Raw genomic sequence first — 21,089 nt, 5'->3', positions numbered from 1 at the left:
AAATAACTTGGCCTTAATAGTATTTTGGTAAATAGTGTTCAATTTAAATGACTAGTCAACAAATAAAAATAATTACTTTGTTTCTTTTACCTTTTCTTCTCTGTCACCTTAAGTACTTACATTGGATTTTTCATCATCCAATTATATATTTAGGATGTTATTTTCAGTTCTACCCACAGTATAAAATTTGGTTTTTATTTTTGTTAATGCTGTTTTTCCCATAAAAGATCAGAGTATTTTAAATAGGGCATTGTGTTCAGGAAACCTGTCATAGATATTATATAAATGTTCTTTAGCTATTGACTTTTAAATGTAACATCAACTGATTAATGTACAAAAGGGATGTGCATCATGGGGATGCAAACACTGACCTAACTGTAATAACTAAATTTCAAAATATGGTTTAAAAAAAAACAGCAAACCCTACATTAAGAATCGGGATTCTAGTCTTGGTTTTTCTACTTGGTGACAGAGTTTTGGATCATTGGTAATATGACTAGGTTGATGTAGTTTTCAAATACTTCTAAACAGTTGAATCCATTTTCCAAAGAAATCCTTCAATAGAACCCATTAGATTAAACAGGTGAAGGTGATCTGGCTGAAACTTGAAAGGAAATGTGAGGGCCTCCAAAGAAGCATGTAAATCTCCTCTTGTCTCAATTCCCCGGCTTTCCACTTAAAGCTACCCCCAAGGCAACTTCATGGAACAGCTTAAAACCAGTGAAACTACATGATCTTTAAAATTTCTTCTAGCTTTAACATTTTGTATCAAACTGCAATAACTACGTGTATCACAAAGCTTGAGTGTTTTGTTATTTTTACTGTTGTTACTTGTTTTGCTTTTAAAGTACGTTAGAATTCATTAGGAGAAGAAAAGCTATCCCTTTTTCTATGGGCCAATTATATGATCAGAGGAATCATGTCAATTTTTTGCCTAGCGTCCACGGGGACATTTTGACTGGAGACGGAATCCCTTACTTGTGAATTCCACTAGTATAAAATGGCCTAAAAATCCAACCCTTTATTTTGTGTATGTAAATGTTTGAGAGGTAAATTGAAAAGCAGAATTAGTTCTGATTATTTCTTTTTCTGGTGGGGAGCAGAAAGCATAAAGGTGAATGTTCATTCCTTTAAATTAGGGGTGACTGGTATAAAATTTAAGATCCCTTTAAAATGCAGAAAACATTCAATCTCTAGACCATCTGTAGCAAATTTACAGCAAACGCTTCTGCATCCCTGGAAACAGTTTTATGCCACAAACCAGGAATTTCTCCAAAGTTACAATTACATGATGCAAAACAGGTAATTTTCACCCCAATCTCGTGTTTTCATTCCAGGTCTTAGTTAATGCTGTCTTGATGGTTGCTGTTTGATGAATCAGCTTTCCTGTTAACTAGAGGTGCAGGGCCATCATCTAATGAAAACACTCTGTATTTTATTACTCCCTGGGCTGCAGTTCTGCATATTAAAATAGAATTTCAATCTCACTGTGAGAAATAAAATCAAACGTAGCATCTGTGGTTTGAACAGAACTGAGAAAAATGCTGCTCATTTAATCTTAACAATATTTTTCATGCTAGACAGTATAAAAAAAGAGGCCCTGGATATAATTTTGAAATGCCTATAAATTAGAAATAAATTGGTAGAAATCAGCACAATAGTTCAGAGCACGGGTTAGCTCATTTTACCTACAAATTTGCTGAAAGTTTTCTGTTCTAGTTATAAGTTTGTGAAAATATTCACAAATTAAGGTTTCCTGCTGTTCCTCAAATATCACTGTTAGCAGATCACTTTCATTATACTTACTGCAAGAATTGAGCCACTCTGATTACTTTCTGAACGTTTCTGTTTTATTCAGGAATCATTGCACATTCACATTCAAGAAGAAGAAATAATTTCATAGCTAAAAGTTCAAGTCAAGGCAATATATTAATAAAAGAGTTGAAACTTCTCCATCAGATGGTTTTCACCAATCATGTACACACAAAAGTACAACAAGATCACAGGGAGACAAAGTAGCAAATTTCCCATTCATCAGTTAACAAACAAGACAGCCTTATGGAGTGTGTTCAGTGTTTGCCCATCCAGGTCTTTCACCCCTGTCCTTTACTATCTCTCTCTCATTCTTTCTCTCTCTTACATACACACACTCACATACACACACAAGGCATATTAATTATGCAAGAGTTTTTAAAGCTTCTGTATAAGTAAAATTTTTAAGAGAGTATAATACAATACAATAAATATAAATGCAAACCACCTATTTATACACCCCATACCATATCTCAAGAATTATGCTAATCCTGTGCCCAGTCTTTATCTTGTTCAGTGTTCTCAACAATCCACAAAGTAGGAGCTATTAATAGCCTCCTTTTATCAAATGTAACCAAAATTCAAAGTACTTAAGTAATTTCCCCAGGTCATAAAACTGATATGTTTTGCAATGAGGATTTAAACTAATGGTTTTGCAATTACAAACCCCATGCTCGTAACTTTTAAATCTTATTGTTATACAGCTAATTGTGTGGCTATATATGGGGGTTTGGTACAACTGGCATTTATATCTCTATGGAACATGGTCTTATGAGAGAAAAATACTTTGAACTTAGGAAAGAACTGGGGCTGTGTTCCATGCTTGTTCTCATTTTATTTCTACTGCCACACCTCCTGCTGTTTACCTAATTCTTTTCTTCATTTTCTTACTCTTTCTTTGCTTCATATTTTCATCCTCAAAAGAACTCTCAACATGCACCATACAGAATCATCTTCATTCTAGTTAGCTTTTACAGAGTTAGTTAAAGCACTTTACACCTATTACCATATTTAATCCTCATTTTATGCAATATGAACTTTTATTATCATTACCATTTTATAGATGAGGAAGTTAAATCTTTGACCAGGTAACTGTTGCTCCTCTTCAAACTGTTGCTCCTCTTCAAAAACCACACACATAAGATTATTACACTGTTTACAACAGACAGAATTGGGGAGAAAAAGGTAAAATGTTGGTATCAAGAAGAAAAAAAAACTGTAAGAAGTTTTATGGTATTTCAGTTAAACTCATCTTCCTTCAAATTCAATAGCACAACTGAGAGCCTTCTAGCCTCTTCAGCATCAAACACATGTTTGCCAGAGCATCTATTGTTCGGTTCTGGAGTTTCTGCAGGAATTTTACATAGTTTATTGTATTAAATTTAGCTCTCAAAGAACTTATAATTTAACCAGACAATTTTAGACGTAATAGTCTAACATGAAGTGCCACCCCCAACTACTTGCTACCAGGTTCCTTTGACTATAACCTCTCTTTCAGAATTTCTCTTGCTTTTTACTCTTAAAATACTACCAGAACATGACCCCAGGGTCTACGCATTACCCCAGGGTTTTTTCAGTCTCAGGTTTGGACTTTAATTTTCCTTGGCTACTGTATTTCCTACCAAAGACATGGAACGGGCTAATGTACTGAAAGTTGCAGAATTTTATTATATGGAAGATAAGCACACTTTGGGAAAAAATACGCTATTGTTAATGTGAGTGCTCTTGAAAGCCAAACACCACCTCAGTTCTTTACATTAAATTTTGACAAAAGAATACACACCATACACTAAGTAGTAAGGTGAATTCACAGATTGAAAGCACTTAAAAGATTCACTTTTTCAATTTAAGTTAGGTGAAACAGTTATTTCCCCCTCTTTAGAGAAGAATTAGTAGCCATAAAAACTAGTAAGTGATATCTACAAGGTTACAGGACAATGTTAGCAGGTCGAAAGGCTGAAACTTTGGGCACCTTTTTCTTTTATTTGACAAATGGGGTGGAGAGGGGGGCAAGTAGCATTTAATATGGGTCTTCAGTAAAACTCTTGCAAGTGGGAAGTATTAGCTATCTTTTTTACAGATGGAAAAGCACAGGCTCAGAAAGGTTTGTTTATTTATCAATAGTCAAACCTATTTGAAAATGGCCTAACCATTTTCAAAACTCAAGATCTTTGTACAAATAGTCATTCACCGTATAAAGACATTTTAGTCAACAATGGACCACATATATGACAGAGTTCCCACAAGATTATAGTACTGAATGCTGGGGACAGGTTTTTAGCCTAAGGGCACTAGGATACACCAAATAGCCTACGTAGATAGAAGGCTGTACCATCTACATTTGTGTTAAGTACACTCTATGATGTTTGCACAAAATGAAATTGCCTGAGGAAACGTTTCTCCAAATGTATACCTGTCATTAAGTGACACATGACTATACCACAGCAGCCTTCTTAAATGTGTCAGTAATTAATAATGTGTCAACAATTAACATATCTACATATAATAAAGAAAATAATAAAAGTTGTTCTAACACGTTATGAGAAAAGAAAACATAACTAATCAAATAAGTAACTTTCTTATCTTTATCAATATTCCACATAAACATGATTCACCTTGTTAAACATAGCCAATCCAGTAATTTCCTGGAACACTTAGAAAAAGGTTTACATAGTAATTAAACTCTTACATGACTCCATCTTGTTATGGGTTGATAGAAATAAGACATGATTTCTAATCCCTATATGCTTAAGGTTTAGTTGAGAAGGGTGAATACGTGTAGAACACTTACAGACCTATCCCTATCTAATGTTAAATTGTGTGGCTTTTAAGTGCAGAAGAAAGATACACTGGGTTGTGTTTCTGCGACCTAAGTTTCACTGTGGGGGTTGCAGGGTTTGACTTAAGCTGTGTATTAAAGGAATTATAAGGTTTATATTTGTGAGTGTGGGAATAAGTTTACATTTTAGATAACATGATGAACTTGAGATAATGAAAGTGGCATTAATTCCTCAATTCCTAATATTCAGCCCTGAAATCCACAAAGCTCTGAACAATGAAAGTTTTTGTAACACACTTAATGATAAAATAGGACCTGAACTGGTGTAAAGATTTTAATAGTCTATATGTATCGCAATTAGTGTGAGTCTTTACCTATTTAGCTGCAAAATATTAATATGTTTATTTAAATATGCTGCCTTGGATCTAACTAGGATTGCTACATAGTTTACAGATATGCCTCCGTTAGTATCTTTCCAAGATCTAAAGATTTCTGAAATCTTTTATACATCTGATCCCTAAACAGCCATGTTTAGACACATAGAGCCCAGCATCACTGAGTTAAATTTATTCTTCCACTTTGGTGTGCCATACTTATAATATGGATTACCCAAGGGTTCTGAGTAAAAGATTATGATACTTTATTTGTATTGAGAGATTGAGGAGAAGAACTAAAATATTGAGGAGACCAGAGTGTATGGTGCAAAATGAAGCTGATTGCATAGCCCCTTAAAAATTGGTTAATAATAGGAATTAATGTGGAAGGCATTGAGTAGATGTTATTAACAGTGATATTTATAGGGAAGGATTGCCTGTCAATGCATTTGATATAGATTGGATGGAGGAAAGAAAGAGAAATGTAAAACAACAACACAAAATATCAAAAAAATACTGTAATACTTCTCAACTTTGCAACTGTAAGGTCATGAGCAAGCTAAACCTTCTGACTTCATTTCCTTTCACATACAACAAATAATAGCATGTAAATTATTAGGGTGTTATGAATATTAAATGTTTTAATGCATGTATGCCGCCTAAAAAGTTTCTGATATATATGAAGGGCCCAACTAACATATGTAATTGTCATTCTCATCATTAGCAGAGAAAGACTCTGTCAAAAACATGGCAGGACAAGGAATTCAAGACATAGTTTAAAGAAAATTACAGGACTAATGAATGTGGATAAGAATAGAAGCAAATGTCAAAATTGACCCTAAAGTTTCTTTTCTGAGGAAATGGAGAAAAATGGCCTTACTATACAAGAAAGAAATATAAACACTATTATGGCTTTATTTGTTCACCTCAAGGTCCGAGGGTAGATGCTCTGATTTTTAGAAAAGACAGAGAAAAATATCATGAAAATTATTGTCACCTAAATCAAATGCAAGGAAGATAATATATCAATAGAATAATGCAAATCTCTAGTAGATGTAGGATTCATAACTGATAAACCACTAGGATATCAAATGGGCAAACAGATGAAAAGTTTGTCACTTTTTTTGTTTTTTTTCCCCCATAAAATGTTAAAATAACTAAATGACAAAAGTTCCTTTCATTTCCATGATTCAAATATGGTCAACTTGCCTTGCATGTGAATAACCAGCCCATGGGAATGTCAAAATACCACTTGAACCAGCACAGAATCAAGCTACTGGTAGAGTAGGAAACACACCATGGACAGGGAATTGTCCTAGTGGAGGGTTGAAGGCATACCTTATAGGCATATCACTGTAGAATCCCTTCTCTTCAAAACAGCCATGTTTAGACACATAGAGCCCAGCACCGAGTTAAATTTATTATTCCACTTTGATGTGCTATACTTATAATATGGATTACCCTAGCAAAGAATATGATCAAACTTTCTCTGGAATATTCCTAATAAATAAAAAAATGAATTAAGCAAAAATGATAATGTAGGGAGAGACAGTTTGCTTTATCTAGGGATTTACCAGAGGAATATTTTAACAAATAAAAATTTCCAATATAAACTACAAATTAAGCTCTTCACTGCACATACAAAAATGAAAGATATAATTCCTGTGTTCTTGGGTGTTAAAATGCCTGAAACCAGATTCCAACTGAGCATCCTGAGTCACCAGTCTGGAATAGATTCCTGTCCTGAACGTAGAATATGACTCACTTAATGCCAGACTTTCCCCGTTATTGGTGTGTTGAAGTGCGTAAGCTGTTAACATGAGTCAAATTTAATTCAAATGTTTACTGTCATTTGCTAAGTTTCTGACCCTGGACAACTTAATTTTCTGCCTGTTCATTGTTTTCACTGACAAGACTGAGATAATAATATATTTCCTATAGCACCATTGTTCTTATTGAACATATATGAAGAGTTCAGCGAAGATAGAGAAGATACTCAACAAATATTAGTTCTCTTTCTGATGCTAATGTCTCACCCTGGTTTTCTCTGTCCTTTCAATTCCTGTGGTTTCCCGGTTCCAGATGTATCTCAGTCTTTTGACAACCCTACTTGCTTTATCCCTTGCTGATAAAAAGAGCAAGATCTTATTAACTGGTTCATTACGGGTTTTTCTGCACTAACACATGTTAAATAAAGCAACAGAGATTAACATGTGCCTAAAATATAACAATAGCCAAAACGTTTTAATTGCTTACTATGCATTCAGGCCCTATACTGAGAGCTTTTACATGTATTTTCTCATTTTATCTTTATAATTGCTTTAAGAGGTAGATTCTATTTCTTTTTCCGGTTTTTAAATACAGAAAAAATAAGACTCAAATTGCTTAACTCCCCTTCTATTGCAGGCCTACTAAGCAATAGTGCCTGATTCTAAAACAGATACTCCTGGCTGTAAAAACCTTACTTTGCCTGAGACATGGTAAAACTATGACAACTTCCAAAGTGCTTACATGCTTCAGAAATTTTATCACAAATTTTAAAATGCATTGTATTAGTTTTCTATTGTTGTTTTCACAATTGGCCACAAATGAGGTGGATTAAAACTACACAAATTTAATCTCTTACAGTTTTGAATGTCAGAAGTCCAACATCATTTCTGCTGAGCTTAAGTCAAGGTGTCAGCAGGTCTAGTTCCTTCTCAAGGCGCTGAGGGGGAAATCTGTTTCGTTGCTTTTTTCGGCTTCTAGTGACTTGCCCATATTCTTTGGCTTATAATCAGTTTTCAAAAAGTGTCTCACTGTATTCTCTAATTTGCTATCACATTGCCTTCTTCTCTGACTCTGACACCTCCTACCTCCCTCTTATAAGGACCACTGTGAAGATACTGGGCCCACCTGGATAGTACAGGATAATCTTCCCATCCCCAAATCATACTTGAACAGCATCTACAAAGTTCATTTTCTAATATAAAATAATATTCACAGATTCCAAGGACTAGAGCATGAATATATTTGTAGGGTCATTATTTAATCTGCCATGTGTATTTTACTTGTATTCAGATTAACTCTAAAAGTACATGAATAGAAAAGTTACCTTGGAAAATTTTAATGAAATTAAATACAGTATTCTAAATCACTGTTACAGTTTTGGAATTATAATAGAAATATTGTTATTTACTCTTATCTACTAAATGAAAAAATGTCTTCCAAAATACTGAAAAACATAAATTACTAAATTAATGTCAGTATTAATAAACCAGAATTGTTTAAAGCAGCATAGCATCTCTATGTACATAAAACAACAGATTTTTCTCCAATAAACACTTGTTAATGGAACAGATGTATTAAACGAATACATTTTTATGTAACAAGGTTATCCATTACTTAAGCTGCTTCTGTACTCACTTTCTTCTGTTTCTATTCAAATACAATGCATTATATTCATATTCAGTTGTATTAGCCACAGTTCCCAATGTACTTGTTTATCTGATGCAAGGTTAATGTGGTATCAAGGAATTTTATGGAATTAGAATTTCTTGTTATTGAACAAGAGTTACAACACCACCATCAAAGGCTTTGTATCAAATGTGATACAAAGGGAAGGAAAAAATTAAAAACTAATATAAACTAGGGGAGAATATTCTGATAATGACTTTATCACATGGCATTTCATATTGTGCATGTTATGAATTGGTCCAGCATGCCAGAAAACTATATCTTTAATTGGCCTTTATAACCATCTTTCCAGCCTCTGAAAGATATTAGCTAATAAAAGAGAACATGACTTGCATTATTTAGGGCCTGAATAATTAGGAAGTCAATCTCCAGACAAAGCTGATATGCTTTATTATTGGAAAAGCCGAGGCTAGCATTAACTACATCTTTGCTCTCTGAAAGGCACCCAACGAGGTGGTAGTCAGAGATCTGCTGCAATATCCTCTCTGATCTGAATTGCTTGCAATGTACAGAAAACTTGTTTTTCTTTAATTTGAATTTAAATAACAGTCCCTACCAACTGGTTGAGAAACATTAGTACTTCCAGTTTCCTTTGGGATAAAAGAAACTGGTTTATGTATCACAGACCACGTCTAATTCTTAGTCTCTCATTCAGTCAAAGCAGCATTTGCTATTACATGCACTGAAACTGGAAAGTGCTGACCAAGGGAAAAATAAATTAAAAGGAAATTAAATTCTCTCTCACAGATGGAGAGAGTCAATTAGTTATGAACTTCAGTGAAGTAAAAATGTAATCTGCAGTGGCTCAGGATTTTGTTTTTGTCTGTGTGTATTGTGCAAGAATGTGTATGTGTGCGTGTGCATATCTGCATTAGAAACACAGAAAATTCTCAGGCCTCCTAAGAATGTTGACATTGAAATGAACAACAGGCATTGGGTGTAACAAGAGTTCTTTCAAGTGAACACTAGAGCATAGTGTCCATGGCTTCATGTTTAGGTGAAGATAGAAATAGGTGTGTCCACACTTTGATTTTAAGGACAAATTGTCGGTGATTCTTTAGACCCCAATTCAATTCACTTCAGTAATTTGGGTACTTACTACGTGCAAAACTCTTAGTTGAGTCCTAAGATATGCTCAACGTTATATAAGACTAGCCTTTGCCCATAATGTATATGTGATATAATAGCCCCGTTATGTAATTTAAGAGGTATTGCAGACTTTAAAAAGTCAATAATCCATGACTAATTTTCTTAAAAATAAACGTCATGAAAATGGAGGAGGAACTGTTAGGATCATTAGAAGACACTTAGCAGACATCAAAAATATATGTGGAATTTGTTTATATCCTAATTTGAACAAACCAACTATAAGAAGATAACTTTAAAACAATCCAGAAAAAGTGAGCACAGATGAGGTATTAGATGATATTGCAGGGAAAAATTATGTGGTCTCATTTTGTTTTTAAATGAAAATAAGTAACTTGAACTAGCAAGCCTGGTTTGGATTTTCCATTAAAATCACCAATAACCTGAGTAAAATTATTAGGTGATACTTTTGCATTTTGATGTGGATTAAAATAGATTACTCCTGCACCCCTATGTGGGCACGTGCGCGTGCGCGCACGTGCACACACACACACACACACACGTGAGCACTCTAATTTCCTTAACCTTAGAGCATTTGGCCTTTTCTGTTTCATTTTATGTGCCAGAAAACTGACATAACATTACTGAGTTGAAGTCAGAGGTAAACAGCAACCAGTGCTAGCTTTCTCACTTAGTAGTTAGGTAACTTGGCCAGGTTACTTAAAAAACCCTAAAAAACATTCTCATCATTTGTGAGATGAAATCATATTACTGATTATATTAGTAACTACCGTTGTGATTGTGGAGAGGATTTAATGAGTGTGTCACACAGTGCAAATAGCTTAGAAGAAATAGAAGGAGTATCTGAAAATAACTATCTTAGAATTCATGGCAATGGTTAAAGTAGCATAAAGTTTCCATTATGTGTACTTTCTACTTCCTCTCATGTGATGTTCAGAGAATGCTAAAATCGGGAAGGGAATGTACTGTGGAAAATACCTAAGTCAGAAGTCGCACTTTAAAAGCCAGAAATATTACAAGCTTACTCCCCAGGGTTCTCAGTATCAAGATAAAAAAAAAATACCCAGTTTATATAAGCTAAACTATGCATTTCAAATTATCTCAGTGATTCAAAGAGTCTTAGCTACAAAAAAAGTGACTTTTAACACTGTGAAGAAGGGATAAAATATAAATATAATCAGAGAGATACATACTAGAGGCTTACAAAGATTCATAAGAAAAATACGTAATTTCTAGTTTGGGAGAACAATGAAAGCTTCATGGAAGAAGCAGCCTTTGAAATGGGTTATAGAAAACCATGATTTTGGCAATGAGCTGAGGATAAAAGGAGGATATGTCAAAAGCAGGGAGTAGTAGGAACAAAAGCAGGCAAACCAGTATGGACAAGGGTTACCTTCCGTATTTTGAGATATAATTGAAATTTACATGTGCAATTCAATTTAATAAGTTTGACATAGGTATATAACTGCAAAATGAACATTACACTCAAGATAGTGAATGTATCCATAACTCCTAGAAGTTTCCCATGTCCCTTTGTGATTTCCCCCAACTCCCTATCCCAAGTAACTACCGATTTGTTTTCTGTCACTATCAGTTGGGTTACAATGATGTACCTATGTACATATATCAATCTGGGGGATTTATATAAATGCAAGTACATATTATGTACTCTTTTATATCTAGTTCTTTGACTCTATACATGTTGTGAGATTCATTCATGTTGTTGCATATATTGAGTTCAATCCTTTTTATTGCTGAGTAGTATTCTGTTATTTAAATATACCAATTTGTTCACCCATTCATTTATTGATGGACATTTGGGTTGTTTTCATTTTTGACTATTCTAAACAAAGAAGCTATGAGCATTTAGGTATAAATTTTTCTGTGGATATAGGCTTTATTTTCCTTTGGGTAAATAATTAGGAGTGGAATTGATAATTTATATGGTATATATGTGCCTAATATTTTTGAAACTTCTAACTTTTTTCCCCAAAGTGTTTGTATTATTTTACATTTCTATCAGCAGTATGTGAAAATTGCAGCTCTTTCACATTCTCAATAGCATTTGATATTGTCAATCTATATAAGTATATCATCTAGAAGAAGTGTAGTAGTATTTCATTGTGATTTTAATTTGAATTTACCTGATAACTAATGATGTAGAGCATCTTTCATGTGCTTATTTTCAATGGGCATACATTCTTTGGTAAAATGTTCAAATGTTTTGCTAAATTTTTAGTAGGTTATTTGGTTATAAATACGTGTTTAAGTGTGCACTAAAAACTGGAAGAAAAACTTTGTCAGATTTATTCTTAGTTATTTCAGATTGTCTTTGTAAATGGTATTGTCACTGTAAGTGCATTTCATACATTCAAAAAGTTGAGTAGAGACAACAAAGATATAAAAATATAAAAATAGAACTTCTTATAAATATGAAAACTCCAATGTCTATATGCAAAAATATTGTGGAAAGGATTGATGCAGTTAAACACTGCAAAGAAATGAGCTCCACGTTGAATAGAAACAGCAAGAGATGGAGAGCATCCTTGCCTTGTTCCAGATCTTAAAGTAAAAGTTTTTTATTTTCACTACTGAATATGATGTTTAACTGTGGACTTTTCATATAGATGGTCTTTATTGTGTTGACAAAATTTCACTCTATATCTAAGAATTTTTGAGCTTTTATTATGAAATGTTGTTGAATTTCACCAAATGCTTTCTGGCATCTATTATGATGGTCATATGATTTTTGAATCCTTTGTTCTGTTGATGTGATGTCTTTGCCAGATAAATTAGGCAAGAAAAAGAAATAAAAGGCATCCAAATCAGAAAATAAGAAGTAAAATTATCTTTGTTTTCAGATGACATGAACTTAGATGTGGAAAACTCACAAGACTCCATGCAAAAAAACCTATTAGAATTAATAAACAGATTCAGTAAAGTTGCAGTACACAAAATCAGCATACAAAAATGAGCAGTGTTTCTATACACTAACAGCAAACTATCTGAAAAAAAAATTTAGAAAACCATCCCATTTACCATAGCACCTAAAGTAATAAAATGCTTAGGAATAAACTTAACTGAGCAGCTGAAAGAATTTTGTACACTGAAACCTATAAAACATTCATGAAAGAAATTCAAGCAGACACAAATAAAATAGGAATCTCATGGTTAGGGTTTGAAAAAAATTAATATTGTTAATTAAATATTCATACTACGCAAACTGGTCTACAGATTTAATGCAATCTCTATCAAAATCCTTGTGGCATTTTTTACATAAGGAGAAAATCAATCATAAAATTAAATGCAAACCACAAAAGACCTCAAACAGTCAAAGAAATTTTGATCAAGAACAAAGCTGGGGGAAGCCATGTTCTACTTTCAAAATACATTAGAAAACTACGGTAATGAAAACTCTGTGGTACTGGCATAAAGACAGACAAAATAAGTGAGCGCAGAAACAAACCTAGGGATATATGGTCAGTTGATCTTAAACAAGGTTGCCAAGAATACACAATAATTGAGAAAGGATACTTTCTTCAACAAGAAGTATTGGGAAAACTGGATATCCACATGCAAAAAGGAAAAGAAAAAACGAACTCTTGTCTTTCATGGTACACAAAAATTAACTCATAATGGTTAAAGATTAAACACAGGACCTGAAATTATAAAGCTCCTAAAAGGAAACATAGAGGAAAATCTTCTTGACATTGGTCTTAGGAATAATTGTTTGGATATGACGTTTAAAGCAAAGGCAACAAAGCAAAAATAATCAAGTAGGATTGCATTCAATTAAAATGTTTCTGGAGAGTGGAAGAAACAATCCACATAATAAAAAGTCAACCTATGAAATAGAAGAAAATATTTGCAAACTATGTATCTGGTAAAGGGTTAATATTCAAAAATATAAGGAACTCCTACATCTCAAAAGCAATAAATCTCAATTTTAAAATGGGCAAAATAATTGTATAGACATTTTCCAAAACAAGACATACCAATGACCAACAAGCATATGAAAAGGCATCAATATCATCATCATCAGGGAAATGTATATCAAAACAACAATGAGATACCACCTCATCCCTGTTAGGATGGCCAGTATAAGAGAAAATAAATGGCTGGGTGTGGTGCCTCATGCTTGTAATCCCAGTACTTTGGGAAGCCCAGGCGGGTAGATTACCTGAGGTCAGGAGTTCAAGACAAGCCTGGCCAACATGGTGAAACCTCATCTCTACTAAAAATGCAAAAAAATTAGCCAGGCACGGTGGTGGGCGTCTATTATCCCAGCTACTCGGGAGGCTGAGGCAGGCAATCATTTGAACCCAGGAGGCAGAGGTTGCAATGAGCCGAGTTCAAGCCGCTGCACTCCAGCCTGGGCAACACGAGCGACACTCCCTCTCAACAACAGCCACCAAAAAAAAAAAAAAAAAAAAGAATAAATAAATAAACCCAAAAGATAACAAGAGTTGGCAAGGATGTAGAGAAAAAGAAACACTTGTACACGTTGGTGGGAATGTAAATTAGTGCAGTCACTCTGGAAAACAGTATGGGATCCTCCAAAAATTAAAAATAGAACTTTTATATGATCCAGTCCCACTTCTATATATGTATCCTGTGAACCCCAAATATCTGAGACAGGTCTCAGCCAATGTAGAAAGTGCATTTTGCCAAGGAGCGCATGGACGCACTCGCGACACAGCCTCAAGAAGTCCTGATGACATGTGCCCAAGGTGGTTGGGGCACAGCTTGGTTTTATACATTTTAGGGAGGCATGAGACATCAATCTATATATGTTAAGATATACATTAATTTGGTCTGGAAAGGTGAGACAACCCTAAGTGGGGAGGGGGCTTCCAGGTCATAGGTATATAAGAGACAAATGGTTGCATTCTTTTGAGTTCCTGGTTAGCCTTTCATTGAATATGCAATTTACAGGCATAGTCACTTATGTCTTAGTCTGGCTTAGTGAAACAATAGGGCAAAGGAAGCAATCAGATATGCATTTGTCTCATGTGTGCAGAGAGATCACTTTGAGTTCTGTCTGTCCTTCACCCACAAGGAATTTCCTTGTGGGCAAATTGTGAGGGAGGTAGGTAGCAGTTTTATCTTTGTAGCTATCTTATTTAGGAATAGAATGAGAGGCAGGTTTGCCCAATGAAGTTCCCAGCTTAACTTTTCCCTTTGGCTTGGTGATTCTGCAGTCCCAAGGTTTACGTTCCTTTCACAATCCAAAAAAAAAAACTAAAACCAGCGTCTCAAAAAGTTTCTACACTCCCATTTTCATTGAAGCATCATTCACATTAACCAAGAAACCCTAAATGTCCATTGATAGATAAATGAACAAAGAAAATCTAACATGTACAAACAATGGAATATTATTCAGCCTTTAAAAAGAAGGAAATTCTGCCATTTGCAACAACATGGTGAATGTGGAGGATATTATGCTACATAAAATAAGCCAGATACAGAAGGACAAATATATGAGGAATTATTTGACAATTATATGAAGAATTTTAAATATTGGAACTCTTAAAAGCAGAGAGTAGAAAGGTGGCTTCCAGCGGAAGGGGAAGAGGGAAAAGGGGAGGTAACAGTCAAAGGGTTACAGGGCTTCAGTTATGCAAGGTAAATAAGTTCTGGAGATCTATTCTACAGCATAGTGCTTGTAATTAACCATTTTGTATACTTAAAAACTTTCTAAGTGGGTAAATCTTGTGTAAGTGTCAAATAATGATATTTATTAAATAGGGTGGAAGAAACTTTTGGGGTTAAAAGATATGTTAATGGCATAGACTGTGGTGATGATTTTATGGATACTTATCTCCAAAGTCATCAAGTTCTATATGTTAAATATGTAGAACTCTTTGTATGTCAATTATACTTCGATAAGGTTTTGTTGAAAAATATATTAGTTGGTCAAAAATGACATTCAACATACAATAAAAATTCTCAATAAAGGAATACGAAGCTTAAGCAATAAATGAACATGACATAATGAAGAAACGGTAACTACTTGGATAAATGCTTAAGATTTTTAAATTATTATTTAAATGTGTTTAAAAGATAATTGGCTGTTTAAACAAAAATTTTACTCTTTTGGATGCTGGATATTTTGTATTCCTGTAAATCTTCTTGAGCTTTTTCTCAAGATAAATCATTTGGAAACAATTTTATCCTTTTGGTTCTTGCTGTTAAAATTCGTTAGGTATGTTCAAAAATAATAATTCCTCTCTACTAAGGCAAACCCCTTCTGATGATTCAACCAATGACCAGTGAACTAATGAGGTCTTTCAGTTTGGCTGGTAAGAACAGGCACTACTCTTGGCCCTGTGTAAACTCCAGACAAAGTTCCCTCCAATCATTTTGGATGTGTTTTATTTCCCCTCGACCCCATATAGTTTCTTCACTTCCACGCACTGGTCAGTACTCTGCTGAATGCTTGTTGGTGACTGTCTACAGATCTGTATATTCTCTTTTTGTGCAGTCTTCTGTCCTCCAAACTCTAGCCACCTGGATCTCCCACAGCTCTCACCTCTACCTCAATTCAGGGAGTCCTTCAAGCTTCACGTCGATACCCCTCCCTAATCAGCAGGAACATTGCACATTGCATCAGCTTAGTGCCTGGAAACTCTCAAGGCACTAAGCTAATGCAGTCATGGAGCTTGCCTCCTCTGCTTTACATCTTGCAGGGACCACTGTCCTTTATTGTCTGTAGTGCAGTTTCTTGAAAACCACTGTTTCACAGCTTTGTTGCTGATTTTGGTTGTTTCCTGAGGGAGAATATAGCCAATCCCTGTTATTCCTGTCTTGGTCAGAAATTTAGGTCCCGAACAATTTAATAGAAAGAGCTTACACTTTCCTGTGGAAGCATCTGTTCTTGTTAGAAGGATAATTCTAGACTTTTTTGGGGGGGGAAATTTCACATATTAGAGGACCACTGGAAGGCATAGAAAAATTCCTGTTCCAGGATGTGGATTATACACCCGTTTATCCTTTTCCCCTGATATTTTATACCCACCTTCCCAAAAAGGAGAAGCTGCATAAGAATGGAATGATTATCCATGCAATGAGGGACATCAACAGAGGACAGGGAAGATTTGTGGGAGACAGCCACGTTATTATCCTCATTACCTCGTTATTACTGTGTCCCATGATACTTCCCATCTTGATACTCAAATTGACTAATGGGATTCTGAAAGAGAACTCTGAACTACTATCATTGTTGATTCCAGAGACTATTGCTGGCTAGGTATTGTTAACAGATTATTCTCCCATAACCTAGAGCGAGACATGTGACAGTGCCAGGAACACTGGGGTAACTTGAAAGGCAATGACTTCCAGTTGCTTCAGCCTAGAAAAACAGAACACTCAAAGATGTAAACTTCCTGTTCCTTTAACACTGTAAGTCAGTCTGATTCAAGCACTACCTAAGAAAAAGATAATTGTATAACCCACTTAATCCTAACTGGCAGTGGTATACTTTGTACATTAACATGATGTATCCTCAGTTCTTGAGAATGTCATTCTTTCTTCCCTTCTATTACTGTTGCCCGAAGAGCTGCTTACTACATTGGGTCCATTAGTCCACTGCAAAGCACCTAAAAGAGCTTTACCTATTCAGTCCCACAGGCATTCACATTTCCACCTCCTTTCCTCAAAAATAGGTTTTATTGAAACCTAACTATCTTTTCTGTCTGCTTAGAGCTTAATGTATTTGAAGCCAGTCAAATCTGGGACCTTAAGAGTATCGCTCAAATTTATTCTTCTGTTTAATCAGATGGAATAATAACAGCCCTCACCCCCACAAAGTATAGTTATGATTTTAAAATTAGGTAAATTGAATTTCATCTGTTGTACACAGGTTTAATAATTCAACCTGAAGTTCTCAACATTATTTTTATTCATTATATTAATATTATATTTTAGGTATTGTGAATTATTCCCTTGCATGCTAAATACTTTTAGCATTGGCCTTACTGATGAACTCTAAAATAATCCCAAAGGCTGAGTTACCATCTTCCACATTCAAGTCATGATGTACAGGAGCAAAGTTCTGAGGCCCACTGTATTAGCCTCTTTCACTGCCTTTGAGGCAGAGTTTGAAGTCGTTAGAGTTTGAAGTTGTCATTTGGCTACTGCTACATTTCTGTTTTTCCCTCCTTCTCCTCTACTCTCCTTCTTCCTTTCCATGTCTCATGATACATTTTAATTTGTGCTTAATTCTGACAGAAAAATTAAGTATGGCTAAATATCTAACTCTTCAATTGATACTTCAAATGGACAAAACATATCTAGATTTTCTAAATATTGGTCATAAATCTACTCCTGAAGAAGTCATCTTAATAGTCTTGGCTTCTAGCAAAAGCCTACAATATTTCCTTATTCATTAGTGAGTATGTTTCTCTGTACTGAGAAATAAGTGCACAGGGTCAATCCAAATTAAAATACCCCGCTTTTCATCAAATCAAAGATACTCTTTATTTTTAACCCCAAATTTGACGATACGTGCTAGTAATTCATATATGGCTCCCTCCTACCTGAGAATCTCAGCCTACTTCTCCTGAAATATAACAACTAGGACAGTTTTGTAAAGTAAACCCTTTCTTCCAATTTTTTCAATATCTGTATAAGCTTCACTTTTCAGGTTTTAATTTTGGGGAGGCAGGGGTTGTTTGTTACATAAATGGGAGGAAAGTACATGGATTGTTCTACACCATGATTTTTTACTTAATAATATGTCTTGGAAATCAAATGTGTATTTATTATGGCATTTTTGTTAATTTCACTTTGTTTGTCTCCCCCTACGGCCCACCACCACTGAACATATTGTATTCTGCTATGTTCTTTTATCAACATTCAGAGAAATTCTTCTGCTGTCATCTTTTAATAATTACTTACCAGGGATGTCAGGAGGTAATCCCAGAGTATTACCTATGCTAAAGGAGAAGAAATTGGCAGTTTGCAGTAATAAAACCCTGTCTGAGTGTTCTCTTACCTGAACCATTTTGTATGACTTCAACAGTCTCGGTTTATTTTATTCTTTAGCTCAAAAGCCTTCTTTGGTCCCAAATACTTATTGAACTAGATACAATTTATCTTAACTCATCATTTAAGATGGAAATATCTCAAATCTCTATGTCCTAGTATTCCTCTACACATATACCATGTTTTGTTCAAAGTGAGCTTAGTCCATAAAGAGGCCCATGCGTTCTTAACTCCCTGTCTTTTCTTAGATGTTTTACTCTTCCTAGAATCCCCTCTCCTCTCCTCCAATAGTCAAAAAGCCACAAAGCCTTTTTTGTTTTCCTAAAACAGGGTATGATATCACTTTTATCTGAAGTCCCATAATATATTGTTTATATCTTTTAACACCTTTGTATTCCTCTTGAATTAGACATATTTGCATACTAACTATTCCTTCTGGGGTGATGATTAATAACTTGAGAGCAGTGCCAAGGTCTTTTTCTTCTGTGTATGCCATGCAGTGCTCAGCACAATATCTTAGGTGAAGTAAGTGCTCAATAAATATTTGCTGATTTGAACTGAGTAGAATTTGGGGCTTTTCTCCCCCAGCATGGGAATAAGTTTCTGATTTATGATGAGAATCAGTGGGAAGTATTTCAACTAGCCTTACTGGAATTTATCCATTCCATTAAGTGAAAAGTAACTGTGCAATAACCAAGTAGGTATTTATATTTTTTTCTACAGAGTATAAAAGTTCAAGTTTTTCATTTAATGATAACAATCAAAAAAACAAAGGAAACTATCAGCAGTAATAGTTCCCATTACCGTGAACAAAAATATTTGGCTTTTAATAAGAGACAGACCAGAATGCAATGGCAGAGAAAGTGATCTCAAACAACAATCATTTTTCCCCAGAACTGGCTGAAGTCATAAAATGGAAAAGATTATATGGTGGCTATGTTGTAATAAATAGAGAGCATAATTAATCAAGTTAATTACAAGAAATAAAAAAAATTTTATCTTTAAATAAACAGCATGAGTCCAATTTCTCATTTTCCAAGAGAAAACAGGCTTTTCTTGGAGCTGATTCTGAGTTTTCAATATAAACAATATTCTCTCATTCAAAACAAACAAAAAAGAAACAACAAAAAAGTGAGTCCTTACTTGATATGTTAGGTTTCATTTCTGTCAAATTCTTTTAACAAAATTTTCTCCTTCACATTGGAGTTCCAGAACTTAGAACATGTCTATAGTCTATGATGAGCCATCTTAGGAAAAACAGTAATTTTGCTACCAGATATTGGAGAAAATGGCATTAATACTCATAAAACCAGTGACACCAGGCTGCATAGGGCAGTCATTTTTCACTTCACCAGCCCCACAGCCCTCTCCACATTGGCTTCCACTATTTCCATTGCGAAAGTATCACGTATCACATTTGTACAACATGTATTAAATGAGTTTTTTTGAACTTGCCAAGGGGACAAGGGGTGCAGAAATCAGCCTACGAAACTTTTCCATATGGGGAAAATCATTATTACTTCCAACTGAATAGATGGAAAAAATTTATTTTAAATTTGTAAAGAACTTTTGGAATTTAATCTATTTGCAAACAAAAAGTGTATTCTGATCTAATTGTAGTTTAAGGAGAAATACAAGAGTAAAATCGTGTACCCTCATTTTATCAATAGACAAATAGGTTTGAGAAAAACACATATTAAGGTAGAAAAGTAGAAAGAAGCTAATAAGCCAATAATAAGTTTAGAAAACAAATGCATTTTAAGAGATTTTGTTCATTTGCTGAATTCAGATTCCACATTTATTTGGCTTTTTGTTTGTTTAAGTTAGAGCAAACAAATTTAAAGGGAAATATGATTATTTATAAAACTGGTTATGTTTATAAGATTTTCTTTAAAGGAGAAGTAGCGTAGTTTTTCTTGGTATTATATTTTGTGAAAAAAAATTCTCAGGTGGCTTTCAATTTGTCAGATACCATGATGCATTGAAAAATTTTCCTGGTAATGGTTACATAGAATATGGCATATGGTTGTTTCTTATAACAACCTCTTCATCATACAGCATCAATAAAAATAATGCAATCATTAACAACTATTGACCATGTATCACCAGCCACATCTAGTGCTAAATGCTATGTATTTACTACCTTATTTAATTTTCACAGGAGATATTTTAATTAAAATTCACTTTAAAGATAAAGAACCAGGGATTTGGAAACATCAAGCAAATTTTTCAAGGTCACACAGCTGCCAAAAGAGGCAGTCAGAACTCAAACCTAAGACTGGCAGGCAGGAAGATGCATCTAACCGTACAGCTCCTCTGAGTATTTTATAAATGAACAAAATTAGTGGATCTGATAATAATAACAAGCAACATTTATTGAGTGCCTATTATGTGTGAGACACTCTTCCTATTATCTTACATGTAACAATACATTTAGACAGTATAAGGGCCTATGAGTGAGTACCAGTATTTGAAAGAGAATTATAAAATGCTGCAGAGCGTTTAAGCAGCACTTACTTGCTCAACGCCACATGGCTGGTAAGTGCAGAGTTAGAGTTAAGGTTCTTGACTGCCTA

At 34.4% G+C, this 21,089-nt stretch overlaps 1 long non-coding RNA gene across 2 annotated transcripts in view; it reads right to left on the bottom strand.

Moving 5' to 3' along the window:
- Nucleotides 1-21,089, bottom strand: part of LOC129047817 (uncharacterized) — a 1,037,663-nt gene that overhangs the window by 143,071 nt on the left and 873,503 nt on the right. Inside the window, exons 3-4 of one of the 2 annotated variants that reach the window (XR_008509585.2) lie at nucleotides 2,866-2,964; nucleotides 1,807-1,903 (exon numbers count right to left, since the gene is read on the bottom strand). This is a non-coding gene — a long non-coding RNA (uncharacterized LOC129047817). The remainder of the gene's footprint in view (nucleotides 1-1,806; nucleotides 1,904-2,865; nucleotides 2,965-21,089) is intronic. The other variant, XR_010136497.1, reaches the window with a different exon arrangement.

This window comes from Pongo abelii, chromosome 13 (assembly GCF_028885655.2).
Source record: "Pongo abelii isolate AG06213 chromosome 13, NHGRI_mPonAbe1-v2.0_pri, whole genome shotgun sequence".
Lineage (NCBI taxonomy): Eukaryota > Metazoa > Chordata > Mammalia > Primates > Hominidae > Pongo > Pongo abelii.
Note: the sequence above shows the minus strand (reverse complement) of the source record. Positions and strands in the feature narration are given on the sequence as shown.